This window comes from Vicugna pacos, chromosome 25 (genome assembly GCF_048564905.1).
Source record: "Vicugna pacos chromosome 25, VicPac4, whole genome shotgun sequence".
Classification (NCBI taxonomy): domain Eukaryota; kingdom Metazoa; phylum Chordata; class Mammalia; order Artiodactyla; family Camelidae; genus Vicugna; species Vicugna pacos.
The window spans coordinates 9,139,482-9,158,555 of NC_133011.1; the positions used below are offsets into that span (position 1 = coordinate 9,139,482).

At 32.6% G+C, this 19,074-nt stretch overlaps 1 protein-coding gene across 5 annotated transcripts in view; it reads left to right on the forward strand.

Annotated features, from left to right (window-relative positions):
• The window catches only part of VPS13B (vacuolar protein sorting 13 homolog B), a 625,623-nt gene that overhangs the window by 333,929 nt on the left and 272,620 nt on the right, over window positions 1–19,074 (forward strand). The gene's annotated exons all lie outside the window — the stretch shown is intronic.

A 19,074-nucleotide genomic window follows, 5' to 3' on the forward strand; every position in this document is an offset into this window, starting at 1 on the left:
TTCTGTGAAGTGTTGATGAATAACAGAATGTAAGTACCAAGTCACCATAAAACTGAAGAAGCGCAGTTTTGGAAAATTTTAGCAGACTTTAAATTTGATCAAATCTCTAATCACATGAGAAAATGAGGTCCTCTCTAAAACTACCACATCCAGTGCAGTCATATTGTATCAAATTGAAGTATTTTCTTAATTTAACTATAAGCCATTATTTGAAATGTAGGGCTGTGGATGTCATGTGGATCAAAGCTGTAAAGAAAAGCAAACTTCTAAGGAGAAATTTCACAGTAAACACTTTCTGTGAAAATGCCATGCTCTGGATTTTGTCACTGACTGTTTGCAAACCACACCAAGCATAGCTGGACAACTAAACTGGTGAACATATGTAATCAACATGATAAAACTAATACATCATTCATACTGAAGTTGGCACTGCTGCCAGACATAAAAGTACAGTTGCAAATAAAACCAAGTGGGAAAAGTCACAGAAATACAGATGAACAAGTGTCTTATTTTCCTGCTGGTGTGTTTTTCAGATGTCTTCCTCTCTCACTCTTATAAAAAAAAATAAATAAATTTCTACTGTTCTCCAGTAACTGTTACTGCTAGGAAAGATTCTGAGTTTTGTAACGTATTTACCACCTAGAGGGTGATAGCTATTTTGTACTTAAAGTGGACCTAGGGATTTTGTTTTCTCATTTTTTCCCCATTATTCAAGTTGATATTTTTTTACTTTGAATTACATACCCTGCTCTCTCTTGTATTACTTTTTTTGGGTAGCTTATGGTCTTCATCCCTTAGGTAAGTTTTTATTTTGCTAGCTTATGTGAAATTTAAGGGTGTCAGAACTGAAGGAAGCCTTAGGAATGATCTAATCCAACTTCATTATTTTATAGAGTAGGAACCTGAGGATCCAAAAGAATAATGATGTCAAGTAATGATAGAGCCAAGATCACAGCGCATGTCTTGTGACCTGCTTGATATCTAGAGAAAGGATTACAGGGGAACCCTTTTAGAGAAACAGTTTAATTTTCTAACATTTGGAAATTCTTTCAGGTATATTTATCTTTTCTTTTCCACTTTAAAAGTAAGTGATCCTCAAAGAGTTTCCTGCTTTACTTTTGGTGAAAGAAATATGTTTCAGATTTTTAAAAGACCCTATTGCCATCAATAAAACAAACCACGAACAAACCCCCTCCCCTTCTCTACCCTTTCCCTCTCTGGCTCTTCAGCCATTTGTGAGGGTCCTTATTTACCTTCCTATTTTTGTTCAGGCCTAATTTTTCCTTCCCTTTTTGTATCTTCCATCTGTCTTTACTTTTCCCTTTTCATATTTTTCCTTTCTTTTTTTTTTTTTTATTTCTGACTTTCTTTCCTTGTATCTCTTTTCCTTCCGTTTCACTACTTTGATAGTTTGACTTGCTTTATAGAATATAAAATATAATGGCAAAAAGTGAATTAAGGGTAAAATGTACATTATCTCTTTAGATCTGCAGTGCCTCACATCCTACCTCACACAGAATACATAAAAATTTATAAACAAATAGTATATTTATAGAATAAATGCCCTTACTTTCTTTTTCTCATTGGCAAAACTAAGGCACATGGAATTTTCATGTTTTTCCAAAAACATATACTGAACTAATGACAGAGCATTTCTGAATCTATTTCTTCTGAATTCCTTTCAGAGTTATTTTTAAATTCACATTTTCTGTCATTTAGTCCCTCAATTATTTAGTCATTTAGTAATTTAGTCATTTCATTTTCCTGCTCCCTTTCCATATGTTTATACCTCCTCTTTCTTTTAATCTGTTTGTGTTTCTTCTTTCTATCTTGGTTTTTCTGTCTTCTTCAACCTGATAAATGGCATCTATTAAAAAAAAACAAAAACCCACAGCTGATATACTTCATGGTCAAAGACCAGATGCTTTTTCCTTAAGATCCAGAGCAAGACAAGTTATGTGCTCTCACTACTTCTATTCAATGTTATACCAGAGGTTCTAGCCCGGGACGTAGGTAAGAAAATGAAATAAAAGGCACCTAGCTTGTAAGGAAATACGTCTGTTTGCAGATGGCATGATCTTGTATGGGGAAAATCCTAGGGAATCCTCTTGAAAACCTACTGGACAAATAAACTAGTTCAACAAGGTTTCAGGATAAAAAAAATCAATATACAGTTGACCCTTGAAGCAACAGAAGTTTGAACTGCATGGGTCCACTTGTATGTGGATTTTGTTTTTCAATAGTAAATACAGTATTACACAATCTGTGGTTGGTTGAATCCACGGATGCAGAGCCATGGATATGAAGGGCTGTCTGTAGGAGTGTGGTGAGTTTAGTGTCTGTGGATTCTGGTATCCCAGCAGATCCTAGAACCAGTTACCCACAGATACCGAGTGGCAACTGTATAAAAGTCAAATTCACAAGAACAGTAAGCAGTGAACTATCTAAAAGTGAAATTAAGAAAACAATTCCATTTATAACAGCATCAAAAAGGATTCAATACTTACAAACAAATTTACCAAAAGAAGTATAAAACTTATACTCTGAAAACTACAAAACGTTGTTGAAAGACATGAAAGAAGATCTAAATATATAGAATTACATCCCATGTACATAGAGCAGAAGACTTAGTATTTTTAGATGTCGGTACTCCATAAAATGATCTGCAGATTCAACATAATCCACATCAAAATTCCAGCTAGCGTCTTTGTAGAAATTGATAAAACTTCTAAAGTTAATATGGAAATTATTCATAGAATTTTAGAGGGCCCAGAATAGCCAGAATAATCTTGGAAAAGAAGAACAAAGTTGAGGACTCACGCTTCCAGATTTTAAAACTTAACGACAAAATAGCAGTGGTCAATGTAGTGGAGTACTGATGTAAGGACAGCCATATAGATCAGTGAATGGAATTAAGAGTCCAGAAATAAACCATCACTTTTACTATCAAATGGTTTTTGGTAAAGAAACCAAGACAATTCAATGGTAAACAATATTTTTTTTTCAACAAGCAGCACTCAGACATCTGGATATCCACATGGAATTGGACTCTTAACTGACACTATACACAAAAATTAGGTCAAGTGGATCAGAGACCTAAATTTAAGAGAGAAAGTTCTGCAACTTTTCGAAGGAAGCATAGGAGTAAATCTTTGTGACCTTGGATTACGTAATAGTTTCTTTAAAATGACGCCAAAAGCATGGTGGACAAAAGAAAAACAGATAAAATGGACTTTATCGAAATTATAAACTTTTGTGCTGCAAAGGACTCTATTAAGAAAGTGATAATCCACAGAATAGGAGAGCATATTTACAAATCACATATCTGATGAAAGACTTGTATACAGAATATGTAAAGAACTCTTACAACTCAGTAATAGAAGGAAAACCCAGTTTAAAAATGGGCAAAGGAATTTGAATAGATTTATATCCAAAGAAGATATAAACATTGCCAATACACGCATGTAAAAATGTTCAACCTAGTTAGTCACTAGGGAAATTCGAATCAAGACTACACCCATTAGAATGGTTGTAATCAAAAACGCAACAGATGTGGAGAAATTGGAACCCTCATGCATTTCTAGTGGGAATGTAAAATGGTGCAGCAACTACAGAAAACTCTTTGGCAGTTCATCATAAGGTTAAACACAGAATTACCAAATGATGCAGGAATTTTACTCCTAGGTTTGTACCTAAGAGAATTGAAAACATACATCCTCAAAAAAGCATGCACACCAATGTCCATAGCAGTGCTATTCATAATAGCCCAAAGTTGAAACCACCTAATGGTTCATCAGCTGATGAATGGCTAAACATATTGTGGCCTCATGCCCATAAAGTAGAATATTATTCTGCTGTAGAAAGGGGTGAAATATATGCTGTAACATGGATCAACCTTGAAAACACGTGAAGGGAAAAAGCGAAGCACAAAGAGCCACATCTTATATGATTCTTCAGTGTGAAATTTCCAGAATAGACAAATCCATAGAGACAGAAAGTAGAAGCGTTTTTAGGAGGGGAAAAAAGAATGACTGCTGATGGGGATAGGATTTTTTTTTAGGGTGATAAAAATGCTCTAGAATTGGAATCTACTAGTGAGGTACAATGAAAGATGTATAATGAGTACAACGATAGTATACAAAATAAAGCACTGAATTGTATACCTCAAATGGGTAAATATTGTGGGATGTCAATTATGTCTCAGTAAAGCTGATTCAAGAAAAAAAAATAAAAGATTGATATCACAGAAGGATCCAGAGGCACTAAATTCTAGAGAGAGAAGCACCCTTCCTAGACGAATGGAAACTGCGTACTCTTCATCTCTGGAATTATTTGTCTTGTCTGGCTATAAGCAGAGAGGTTTTGTTGTGGGAAGGAGAAATCAAAGGACATGGGCTAGGTAATGAGTGTACATCAGTGAACAAGATCAAGAAAAATCCCTACTCTTAATGGAGGAGATAGATAGTTACAGTTACAAATAAATAAATATTCTAGTGTAGAATATAATCAGTGCTGTGGAGGCAATGCAGTGGGGAGGCAGATAGGAAATGGGGAGATGGAGCTGGACATCTCACTGAGAAAGCACAGGATCCTGAGGCACGAGTTTGCTGAGGAAGCCAGTGGCAGCTGAAGCAGCATGTGCGGGGGGACATAGTAGGCTGTGAGGTAAGAGACACTATGGAGGAGCCTCACGGACTAGTGTGAGGACTTTGGCTATTATTTTAAGTGAGTTATAGTTGTGGGAGACAGTATTTCACACCTGCAAAATTTTGAAGTTATGCTTTTGTTGTTTACCAGATACCTACCTACAGAAAGAAATGAAGTGATCACTAGCAGGGACTAAATATCGACAAAGAGAAAAGAGGTGGAATGTGTATTTAGCAACAAAGCGACTCACAGTTCAAAAGAGCAAGTGGGATTTGGATAGTGATCTCTAAAGGAATTATTTGGAGGATTATTTCTGTTGTTTGAGTCAACTGAATATGTGATATGAAGTTCTTTTGATTATTAGGGAGTTGATTTCTTCATTAAATGAGAAGCCCTCAGAGGGTTTGAGCAGAGAAGCGGTATGGTTCAGTTTATATTTGAGCAGATAATTCAGGCCAACATGTGAAGCGTAGACTGTAGGCAGGGAAGAGCAAGGGTTTGTGATTGTTGCAGTAATCTTGGCAGGAGATGATGGTGGTTTGGCTCAGGGTTGTGGTTGCGGAGATGGTGAGAAGTGGTCAGATTTTGGAGATTTTTAGAGGTAGAGCCAAGAGAATTTGCAGATGGATTGCAGATGGGGTTTGAAACAGAGGAGATAAGGATAATTCCTCAGTTGTATGTCGTAAGTACCTAGAAGGATGAAATTAACTGTGGGAAGGCAAACTGTGGTTGGATTTAGTTTGAGGGTTTGGCAGGTGGGGATCAGGAGTTTATTTTTGAAAATGTTGAATTGGACCAGTGCTTCTTGAGGTCAACATGCATACAGATCACCTAGGGGTCTTGTTAAAAGGCAGGAGGCCTGAAATTCCCCATTTCTACCAAGCTCCTGAGTGAGTGGGTATGACGCTTTTGCTGGATCATACTAATGTGCTGCTTCAGGGACCACACCTTGTATAGCAGATGGGATCAATGGTTCCCAAAAGTTTTGAGCAAAGAGGATTTTTTAAAAAATAGATTTTTAATAAAGGTTAATAATTTTAATACTAAAAGTTCAAACATTATAAAAGGCTCTATGACAAACGGCAAGTAGCTTCCTCTCCCATGTCTTCCCACCCAGTCCCTAACAAGATCACTAAGTGGAGTCTCTTCTTAACTTCAGAATTTTCACGAGCTTTCAGTTGATAGTGGTTGTTTGTTTTAGAATCTTTGACTCAGAAAATGTAAAATATAAAACTTCCATTAAGTTACTAATACCTCATATGAATTCATACCTTATTATTCTAAAAACCATCTGACCCACTAGAAAACAACAGAACATGAATAACATGTTATTTATTCAGTCTTCATGCCCAGCTGTTTATGGTCACGAGCTCCTTTCTTCACTCTCTATCTTCTTCACCTGCCTCCTCCTTGCCTGTTGATTTAGACAAGACCATCTCCCAGTTTCCTTTCAATTCAGCCTGAGATTTTCCTATTCTGTGGTGTGTTCAGCCATTTCCCTGACTTATAATGAAGTTCTGAAGCTCACTCTGGCCTAATAGTAAGATCTTTGATTTATCTTACCCAACCTCTTTCCCTGAGAGATGATTCAAGCTCTTATCTCAACAGAGAAACAATTAAGGATGAAAGGTTATAAGGGCAGACTTTTTAAAAAGTTACCTATGGCAACAGTGTTACTTCATAGACTGATTTAAGGAAATTAAAATAAAATAGGGATTATAAAGTATTTTAATTAAAATGTTTAAATGTGTTTGTAACTTAAGCATATTAAGAATTTGATAAATTTGGTTACTGTTTTCTTATAGAAATAGTTTATATATTTTTAGAAACTTAATGTTCTACAAATGCTGGTACATCATCTACAGCTCATGAACTGTAGTGTTTATGGTTGTTTCTGTTAAAAAATGGAAATAGGTCTCAGTCATGATCTTAAGCCGTTTTATAGTATAATTGCTATAAAGAAAATTATATTGGATTTATATTATTTCTCTTCCTAAGACTTTTCTAAAAATTTCATTGACTGTGATCCTGGATACTATCTCAAAATAGTTTGACTTGGTTTTCATCGTTCTAATAATTTTTCAAGAATAGCTTTCCATATGAGAAATGGAATAAATAGCCCTATATATCAATCATTAGAACAGTAGGGATCTTTGAGACATTTATGCCATTCCGTTACATGTGTGCATACATTAATTTATTCATTTATTACACATACACCAATTAATTATTTCAGTTATTCAATAGGTATTTATTGACTGCCTACAATATATTTGACTCTAATGATAGATACGTATTTTTGACTAGAACTTATGGTACACCCCCTTCATGGAACTCAAAACCTCAGCCACATCATTTGAGTCAGTGAAATTACGTAGTGAAACTGTGATAGCTTTGATATCATTAATAATTCATGCTTTGTCTACAATACCACCCACATTGCCTGGATTGATGAAATAAGCAAAATCAGAAGTTATAAACTTGCACCCCACACCTTTTCTTAGGTCCCATTTTTGCTATAAGTGTTCTTACAATGATTCTGTCCTGCATCTTAAAATTATTACATAGGGAAAGAATGATTCCAGAAGTTCCATCCAATTTTGCAGTTTTCACAGGAAGGAATAGAGAAAAGTGTTCTTCAATTCTGTTCAAATTTTTTTCTTTTTAAAAGTAGCCAAAGGAATAGAAACATGAACGTTAATTATTCATTAGTCTGTGTAAGTAAAATATATCAGTTTTTTAGTGCCTTTTAATTTATCTGTTTTTTTCTTTTTTATTCCAAATTTTTTAAAAATATTGTTTAAAATTTAGTTTATCACTACTGAGTCATCTTATCAAATTAAAATATAAGTTAAAATAAAAAGTTAAATAATTTATAAACTGATAGAATGACACCTTTTTGTATCAAATCTACCTTTAATCTGTTAGTAAGCCTATAATAGGAAGACTTTTTAAAATAAAATTAAAACAAACATAAATAATACCAAAGTGTGTGCATAGAAAATGGAATTCCAAGGCTTATTCTGAGCACTGACCATTTCCTTACTCTGTGGCCCCTGTTAATAATTAGGTTAACATTCTTTTCGACCGCGCGTGCGTGTGCGTGTGTGTGTGTGGTGTGGTGTGTGTGTGTGGTTGTGATGTTGCTGTCTGTTTTAAATAATGGGATTGTACTCTACATGGTGTTCTGCCGCTAGCATTTGTGTTACTGCAATAATATGTATATATCCATGTATATGTATAGACAGAGGGCATCCTTCAGTGTCACTATAATTCAGAAACACTTGTCTGTTTTTAAACTAGCTGTTTTAGATGGTCAGAAGAGTCTTTAAGGACTGCTTTTCTGCCTCTAGCCAACAAAGTATTCTCCATTACTAAAAAGCTCCATGAAAATTTTTGTAGAACGTATTGTGACCACGATTTACCAGTTTTCAAAACATTATTATACCTGAGAAAACATAAAAGGAAAACTGAGTTGTTTCCTTCAGTGAAATAGCTATTAGGATGATCCTTGAGAACAAATAGGTCAGTACCAGTAGGAAACTGAAATTGCTGTAGCTCAAGTGTTCTGTTACCACTTAAATTGCAAAGGCCAAGTGATTCACAATTCAGCACTACTATGTGAATTAAAGTATTGTAGGCGGTTTTGGCTTTAGTGTACCACTTTGAAACATTATTTGATGATAGCAGCTCTGTTTAATATCTGTCATAGTGCTCAGTTTTTAACATGACAAAATCCCTGTCTTTTAATGCATCTTCTTCTGTGATCTGACCTCAACCTAGACTTCAAATCTTCCCACTAATTACTTTCTTACGTAAGACACTTATTCAAGTTAAATATTTTATTTACCCCAGTAAGGCTTATGGTTCTTTTCTATGGCCCTTGTTTATGCATGCATTTTCAACTTACTTGAAATACAGCTTTCTTCCAGCTCAGTTTTTCAAAGTTTTTGTTATAAAAACTTTATATTGATGAGGTTATGGATTCTTAAAAATCTTTTTCTTTGGTGCTCAACATTGTTAATTTAAAAAACATTTTAAGACTCACATCTGTCTTTTAATGTCTCACTTAAATCCTTCTCTCTTTTTGAAACATTTCATAATCAGTTTACTTAGAAGTAATGTCCCCTTTCTTTGGCCTTCTACACCCGTGTCTAACAAGCCCTTCTGCAATGTAATATGTTAGTATCAGCAGCAGTAGTCGTGGTAGCAGCAGCAATGACTAACATCTATTGCGTGTTTTGTGTCAAAAGATTCTACTTGATGCTTCAGTGCAACGCTTCCGAAACACAATAACCTTAAGAGTCAGGTATTACAATTATCTGTATATTAGAGACGAAAAAAACTGAGTCTATAGACATTAAGTAATTTCTCCTAGGTCACACGTAAAATAAGTAGGAGAACCAGTTCCCACTGCCCATGCTCTTTACCACTACATCTTACTGCCTGAAACTGAGTTTCTTTTAAGACAGACTGGCTTTAATTTAACTAACTCAGTTAACCAAGATATGACATTAAGTTTGAAAGTTAATTTTTTTGAAGTTTCACATTCATATTCCATTAAATTTTATTGCTGTTTAGATGTCAGACTTTTTTTAAAATAGCGTTCTTGTTAACAGTGAATAAGTTGAAAAAACTCTCAGGTACCAGTTTTTGTGCGTTTTCTATGCATTTTCCTTAGGTTTTGGAAAATATTCCAAGCTGGGGTGGACTTACTATGATAGATATTAAAGCCATAATTTATGGTGAAAACTCATAATTCTAGTGTTTGAGGTCTTTGGTCCTTGAGGGCATTGGAACCTGTCTATTTGAAAAGAATTTTTATCAGGTTGTGCTGAATACTACTTTTGGATCCACAGAAAATGGCTCCCCATTAGCATCCCTCGCTCATGATTTTGATCGTGATCCAGTTTTTTCTCACATTTATTATAAACTCTAAAGTGAGTCATGACCAGATATGAATATTTACATAGATTTGTTGATAAACTCAATATATGTTCTCTCTAATCCTGTGCAATTGAGAAATATTGTGTTTAAGCTACATACCTGAAAACAAGGCTTATAAAATTAGGTATGTAAGTTTGGAAGCCATTTAAGAGTACCTGTTGACTCCCTGTGTCATTACTGTCATGTTGTCTAAAATTCATTGTCTTGTAAATACCTACCCTGAAAGACTTAAATAATAAACTAGTGATTGTAACAATAAAATTTAGTTTATATTTTTTCCCAAAATATTTTATTTGTTAGAAGAATTTCAAAATGTTCAAAACAGAACTTTTTTTTTCTTTTGTAATATTTTTAATTGCAAAGTTTCTTAACTTTAATCTTTTACTTGAGGGAACTATATCCTTGTAATTGGACATTTGTGAACCTCTGCATACAGCTTTTGGTTCATGCCATAAATATTTGTGGGTCTTCTGATGTCCCTTATGGGATTTTATCTGTGACTAATTTATCCCATAACTGTTTAAAAACTTTGTCAGTTGTTGAATTTTTCAGCCATACCTTTTTTGTAGACATTTGCTAATCCTTTTTAGTGCATTCAGTACTTAATAGATTTGAATCTAGTATTGAGTTTCAGCTTTTCTCCACAGAGAATTTCAGTCTTTCAGAAATTGTCTACAAGCATTATATGAAAAATCCATGGTAATTTTGGCAAACTTTTTAAAGACATCTTTTACAAATGAGGCTTCTGACAGGTGTACCGTATCTGTAGCAATTTAATTCATGAAATTCTACCTTTAAGGAAGTATAGAAGTTAGGGGAGCTGATGTATTTCCACTCTTAGAGACTTGAATTAATAGAATTCTTCCAGCATTATATACAAAATTTGTTTTCCATCTGTTTATTGCTTTTTTATGGGCAACTTTTGCAATAGTGGTTGCTCTCCATCTCTCACTGTGAGCCTGATGCGACACCACCAATACAGAAAGAGTGGGAAAAAACATGCTTTGTTCTGACATAGTTGATCGAGAAATTTAACTTTCATTATAAAAATTAATTTTATGAGTAATATTTCAGAAGCATAGATGCTCAACACAAAACATGCATATTTCCTAAATGGAAGTTTTACTGGAAGCTTGTAAAACAAACATAATTTTTTTTTAAACTACTATAGAATGTCTTTTAATTTTTTATTAACTTTAATGTGTATATATAATCACTGTACTAAGATTTTTAAAATCATAGTTTACTAAAAATCAGGAATCAAGTACCTTGCTAAAGGTTTAAATAAACAGACCTTGATGTAGTTCAAGATATCTGCAGGCAACAGAGTTGTTTCATACGTTAAAATGTTGAGAGTATCTTTTTGTAACTTTTAACTCTCTAATGGTTGTCCTTATTTCTCAAAGGGTTAATGTTCGCAATATGAACTAACATTATATTGATGTTAGTGACCAGTGAAATTCGTGGTTGAGATTGACTTCATTTTTTATTTTGTTTTACATGTATACTTCAACAATATTCATAGGCTCAAACACTTGATAATTGAAGCATATGACCTACAGAAATTCTTAGATGAGATTAACAACCTTTAGATGAGCTTAACATCATAAACAGTTGGGCATGTATGCTTTGAAAATTTGTCTTTATTTCAAATAGGAAAATTATTCTTTTTCTGGAAATATCAATAATAGGCTTTCTTTATTCCTGATGAATGTGCAGCACACATATGTCATTGCTCCTCTGTATGTCTTTACAGTTTCTCCTAAAACCTATCTTACCATCTACTTTAACACTGAGCTGTAGTTCCCAGATACATTGTAAAGATTAAATTCTACAGATCTCCACAGAACTATGCCCTTTCTTTCCCAACCATTAATTTCTTCCTAATTTTCTTTCTATATCATGTTCTCAGAATAACCATTGTGTTGGGTTTTGGTGAGGTATGTTTCATATCTAGTGACTTTATGTCCCTAATCCTATAATGCATAGTGTTGGTTTCAAAATAACTCTTTTAGCAAATCAAGAGAGATTGGGATAGTAGGTATTTAGAGTAACTTGCCTAAAAGCTTTATTTGAAAATACTGTTGGCAGACTTTTAGTCCCTATCGTGTTTTTCAGCTGATCTAGTGTGAAGGCCGTGGATTTATATTTGGCCCTCACCAAAGTAGCTGCATCTTTTGTGGCTTCCTGTAGCAGGATGTAGGTTTCCACGAATGTGTTTCTACTTGCTGCCAAAAGCTACCTCAATAACAGTGTTGAAAATGACTATAAGTTCTACTGTCATAAATTTTGGAATGTTATATTAAATGTATTTAATGCTTTTTATTGATATTTTTGATGCTTTCCTCTAGAAACTCACGTTGAAAAGCTGCAGAATAGTAGAATATGTTTGGGTTCACATAATAACGGTTTTTTATTATAAAGTTGGAAAATCTTTCTTATACATATTTGAAATACATTCTTGTTACATACCGTATGTTGGATATGTAGTATCTTATGATGTGTTTCCTGATTGTGTGTTTTTATTGAGGCACTTACATTATCATGTGACACTATTATCTAAATACCTCTGGACTTAAAGGCACGTGAGAGAAAGCATAGTGTACCTTTCAGATACATCTTCAGAGTTTCTAGAATATGATCATTGTTCATCAGAACCACTGACATACAAGACAGCTCTTTAAAAAACAAAAGAGCAGTAAAACATTGTGATGTAAAGGAAGAATACATTTTTTTCTTATTAATAACAAAGACTGAATATTATAACTTAAGAGTAACCTGCATGTTTGTTCTTATAGTTATTCATATAATGTACCAACTCAGCATCCTAAAAGGATTCAGTAGGAAAGACAGATGATTGATTGATAGGAAGAGAGGTAAAAAATCTTTGACCAGCTTTGAGTTTAAGAAATGTGTAAATGTGAGCGGCAGTGCTGGCTTTGTAATTGCAGTTTGAGGGAGGCCCATTTTACCTTTTGTTGACCAGTGTCTGTTTTCAGCCTTCATATCTCCTCCACAAATATCAAAACTAATTACAAAGCAAGTTAGGAAGCAAGCATCTATGCGTTCATTTGATATGTGGGATTAATAATAAATTACTTCTATACATTATTTAAGAGTACTTGCTAACCACTGAGATGCTGCTGTCCAAAAATTCTTCTAATTTTTACATGAGACCAAGGAAATTATTTTCTAAGGTAACAATTTAAACAGTAGCTATTAATACATAAATTTATGTTTATTTCTCATTTTATTCTGTGTCCACTAGGTCACTGCCCTAAAATAAATTACAGTTTTACCTGTTTTATGTACTAAAAATACTTCTCTGTTGGGAGACTGTGCATCCTCTGTGCTGAGGATTGAGGAAATACTTTTCTTATGCATCATTTCTAACATTAAGCTCTGAGCAAAAACTAGATACCTGAAAGTCATTCCACACTGACAAAGGAATGGAATGAAAAACACAAATGTGACTGCAAAGATAGATTAAAAAAAAAATCAGCACAAATCTAATTTTTTTCTGGTTTGTACTTTTTTTCATATCTTTTTATTTTTTATTGAATTATAACTTACATTTAGGGAAGTGCACTAATCATTTGTATACAGCTCAGTGAACTTTTACATATGTACATAGCTATGTTACAACCACACAACACACCCAGTACCCAAAGAGAAACTTTCCTCCTTCCTTTCGCACCCAGTACCCTACACTCCAGAGACAGCCACCATTCTCACCTTTATAGCCATAAATTAGTTTTGACATACCTAAATGTTAAAATGAAATCTTAAGTTGTGAAAACTTTTTTCTCAACATCATTCATCTATAAGTCTACCTGACATAGTCAAGTCAGTGTCAAATCATACAATTCAAAATGTAATTTTGATCAGAATTAAAAAGCAATTTTTAACTTCAGTTGGTTGTACCTTAATATTAAACTGTGTGTTCATTCACTATGATATTTTCCATGTAAATCACTAATGAATGTGAAGAAAAAGTAAAAATTTCATGTATGAATATTAAAATTTTTCTTAATAAACATCTTCATTAGACAGATTCCTAAGATATACCTTAATAGCTGGTCATAATGTGAGCTTTTGAACCAATTTCTGTGAATTTTATTTACTAAGGCATTTATTTAATGCAGATTGTCATATACATATGCCTGTGGCATTTGTACGTCTTAGAGTATATTGCTTCTCAAAGGGAAGTAATGCTTTGTATTCAGGATTCTATTGTCCTCTAACTGAACTGACTGTCGTCCAGGTATGGGTTTGATAAACTGACACAACAGTGAAAAGAATTTCTGTCCCATGTCAGCTTATCAAACACACTGTGGACAGCATGTCTTTGGCATTGAACACACTCACAGTCATTAAAGTTCTGAATAGGAGTCACGAAGAAGCTCATGTTCAATGAAACACAACCTCAGTATTTCCAGGTGATTTTAAATAACACCTGATAAAACTGAGGTATAGTTCCACTCAACTTTAAGAATTATCCACAACATTGACACAACATTGTAAGTGATTATAAATCAATAAAAAAATGTTAAAAAATAAAAAAAAAAATTATCCAAAAAATAGGGGGAAAAATATGCATAGTTCCGGGATTGCAATGTTACTGCTTCAGTTTGGTGATTGAATAGATATTAATGAAATACACAGTAATTAACATCCTGTCATTCTGGTAAACAGTATCAAATTATGCTGTAAACATGTTTATACCATAGAATAAAACAATAAAATCAAGTACTTTGTTTCAAACCCTAGCTCATATCACAACAGATATCTCCTAGGAAAGTTATCCTTCATTCTGAATTTGTCAAGGTTTTTTTTTTTTTTCCAACTTCATGTAATTATTGTATTTGAAAAAGTTCATCCTCAGATATTTAGCATTCTTCATTTTGAATAGTGTGCCAATATCATTTGTACATTCTACAAGTTAAGTATGGGCACATTAAAAAGATACTCTTTTCAAATTCATTCTTAGTACCAGGAGTATATTTTGGTGAAAATCTAACTTACAAGATGATGTAGGTCAAAACATGTTTACTTGTATAGCATTTAACTTTATTTACATTTATAGATATATATAGTAAAATAACATTCATGAGTCAGTTTACCTGATACTATATCATATAAAATGTGAAAACATACTTTTCCAGGTTTATTCATTATCTACACTTTTAACCCTTCAAAGAAGCTACGTTATGCAGTTACAGTACCTCATCAGTGGAGCTCCATCTCTGCTGCAGGTTGAAATGTAGTGCAGCAGTGCTGAGCAGAAGCTGCTCTTCTCTTTGGAGAAAACTGCAGTACCCAAGAGCTTTTTTAACAAGGGACTACTCCTAAATGTGCCTGGTCACCTCAAAGGATATGTTGAGCATTTCCTGCCAGTAGAATTAGAGGAAGGAAGCACCCGGCCAAAATGTTTGATGTGTGATGTACTGTAATTCTTTTCATGTGTTCGGTGGCTTTTATATGTTGATCAGTGTTCTGCTACCAATTGTGACCCTAGTGTGGTCCAGGTCATTAAAATTCGACCCTCCTTAATGTATAGGGTCATTAACTATACCTAGCAGCATTATTATAATTAAGGATGCTGTGTTCTTTTAAATAACCACCTCTCGTTTTCATTAAAATATTTATTTTTCATAATTGGATAATGCTCCTAGAGACTGATTCTCATGAAAGAGATGATTCAGTGTTAGAGACTGCCAATACTAAAATTACTGTAGCTAGATGCTCTTTGGGGTTCCTTACTTTACTTTTTATACCTGATGTTTAAATCAGCATTTTCTTCCCATAGTTTCTTATGAACATATAAAACTCAAGATGGAAACTAGCTGTTTTTTTTAATTAAAAATTTTTTTCTCCCCATTTTATTGAGATATAATTGACATACAGCATTGTGTAAATTTAAGACATAAAGCATACGTACATCATGAAATGATCACCACAGTAAGTTTAGTGAACATCCATCATTTCATATAGATACAAAGTAAAAGAAAAAAATTTTTTCTTTGTGCTGAGAACTCTTAAGATTTGTTCGAACAACCTTCATATATAACATACAGCAGTGTTAATTACGTTAATCATGTTGTACATTACATCTAATTTTATGGTATAGTTTTCCTGGATGTGTGAGTCTTATAGGCAATAAGAATAAGTTTTGACAAAATCACTATCAACAATGTTATGTACCTTTAATGAAACAAAGTTGACAGTTACACATATTCCTTACTATTCTAAGATCACATATTCAAAAGCAGTTGAGTGCTAGTCGACTGTAGGTTTACGCTCATTTTTAAACATAAATGAGCAATAGGAGCTAATTAATATAATGGCAGATTTGATAATCTAAATGCTTGACTGTAGAAGATTGGTTAATATAATAATAGTGTATCTGTGCAGTGAAATTCTAAGCAACCATTATAATGATATGGGTGCCTGTTTATTACCATTAAATGAATAAAAGTGTTTTTTAAACTGCATGTATAGTATGATCTAGGTATATGTTTACATGTGAACAGGAAATAGCCTGGATGGTTGTCAAAGGTGTGATTATTGGTATATGAGAAGTTGTTTTTCTTGTGTTTATTCATGCATATTTTCTAGATTTTTTTAGACTAATTTGAATTCCATAATTGCATTTTTAAAAAGTAGGGGAAAATTGCAGTTCTATATACATTATATTTTAAAATCTTCAGATACTGTTTCCAATTTTAAGATTTTTTTTCTATTCACTCAGTGTAAAATATATGAAAATAGATCTTTTATTCTTTCATATTCATCCTTTCTATGACCTTTATATTTAATTGCTTTTTGGATATTTTTAAACTTCATTTTTAATATAGTATCATTAGCTCACTCATTAGTCATTCAGCTCTGGACAGTGGTGTTTCTAAAGAAATATATGCTCTATTCTGATGTGTGTGTACACGAGTGCGTGCGTGCGTGTATGTGTGTGTGTGTTGAGGATTATTTTGCTTGTTTGAGGAACCAGTTTAATGTTTTCCCCTCACATGTGCATCCACATATTTGCAGTATTTTCTTTCGTCTCTTAGTACTAGTGCTGGATATATCATTGATATACTGATTTGACTAATAGTACAAGCATGTGCGAGATGCCTAAAAGATTCTTTCTATAATATAGAAATAATGTTGTTATTCCTTACATAATAAATCACTTTTATTATATCATTTATTTATTTTCTCAAAAATATTTGTGCATGCTTACTATTTACTAGCTATTTGCTAGTTGTAGGGCTCCATAACATCTAAAAAACTTAATAAAAATATTCAGTCTTTACCTTCATGGAACATGAGTTAATCATCTTTAGTCTTAAAGTGTATTAATTAATTGACTAATTTTTTTAAACATCATTTTCTATAGGTAAAGAAATACATATTCAAAATATAAAGGAAGACCTTCCTGAATGTTTTAATATTCTTAGTATATTTATGTAATATCTACACTTATTTTATCTTGTAAGAAATGTTTCACTAGTTTTGTAAGTTAAAGTTACTGTCATTATAGCTTAAGTTGTCTTCAGGTCATGACATATGTTAATATTTAAGATCAAAATAATCATGATTAAATTTAAGCATACAGTGTAAAAAGTAAAAAAAAAAATGAAGTAACTAAGACTTTTCACCAGTAATTTGTACATAATTATTCCGTTGGCCTTTAAGAAAAGGTACAATAATCTTCTGCACGTTCTTTTGTATTTTTTGCATTATGTTGAGATATAGATATACAACATGTTTAATTCAAAAACATATTGATGTTCACTGAGATTTCTATTTTAATATAAAATGTGATTTTATTAATGCACACACAATATGAATGGCAGATTATGTGAATATTTAGGGAAGGAAGTATATACAATAAAATAAAATCGATAATAATGAATAACTGTAGTAGATAATTGTTAAATAAATTGTTGATAGAAAAGTTGCTTAGAATTAGATATGATAATATCTTCTCTATTTGGAAGCAGCTACTTTTAGTGAAGGTATGCCTTGTTTCTTCTTTTTTGGTGCCCTAAAGCAGAAAGCACATTATTCTCTCTTTAAAGTTATATATAAAGAGTTACGTATTTAAGGAATATTTCACGGTGTTCACAGAAAGAAAAGATATTTAAAATTCATCACCAGCTAAGTTGGGAATCATTTTTGTAGCATCTCTTTAACAGCTGTTCAACCTCATTATTTCTCAGTTCATAAATTTTATTTTGAATGCTTGTACCTCAACACATGTGCTAAGGTGTGAAAAACATCCCTTTTTTTCCCCACCACTTTTATATTTTAGTTTTATTGGTAAAATATTTCCTAGCTGTTCCCCTACTTCTGACCATGTCTTTCAAAACTAAAATTTTGGATTTGAAGAATTCAGAGGTAAACTTAAATTTTTTAAAATTTTAAGTCAGTTTCTTTTGTATTCCCTTTGAGTGATATTAAACTTTTTGTTTTTGTATTTATTTTGTAACCAAAATCTAACAACTACGTAATTGTTCTCTGAGATTTTACTGTGGTCTTGAGTCCCTATTTTGTACAACTGTGCTTTCGTATTTTATATATTTGTCTTTGCTATTGTTCAACATTTTCTTTTCTACTATAAACTTATTTTCTTTGAATGTCATGGTATAGAACCACAAATACTAAAGGTTAAATTTTTTATAATTATTATTCTGGTTATAAAAACTGCCAAATGTACATTATTAAATTGTTTATATATTGCCTTAATTCTCCCTTTTTCTTTTCTGTTTTAACATTTTTTATTGATTTATAATCATTTTACAACGTTGTGTCAAATTCCAGTGTAGAGCACAATTTTTCAGTTATACATGAACATATATATATTCATTGTCACATTTTTTTCTCTGTGAGCTACCGTAAGATCTTGTGTATATTTCCCTGTGCTATAAGGTATAATCTTGTTTGTCTATTCTACAGTTTTGAAATCCCATCTATCCCTTCCCACCCTCTGCCCCCTTGGCAACCACAAGTTTGTATTCTGTGTCTATGAGTCTGTTTCTATTTTGTATTTATGCTTTGTTTGTTTGTTTTTGTTTTTGTTTTTTTTGAATTCCACATATGAACGATCTCATTTTCTTTTCTGTTTTAATTATAGCTTAGAAAATGTCTAAGGGTAATATATTTAGAGATTATACTATATAGTAATATTTATTTATCAGATTTTAAGATTATAAAAGAATATTATTCTCTGGAATCAATTAAAGCTTATATATAATATGTTCTTAAACAGTATAACTGAAGTATTTTTGTCAGATAGTTCATATTTTGCTGTAAAGTCAATACTGTATGTTATTATGGCAGGATTCCTAATCAACTCTTGTTATGCTATTAAGAATAAGGTTATCATATTTGTTATCTCCATAGTTATACATTTCTTGCCATGTTAAGACATTGATGCTCAATGTAAATAAAAATATCTCTATACTTTGAGAATAAGAC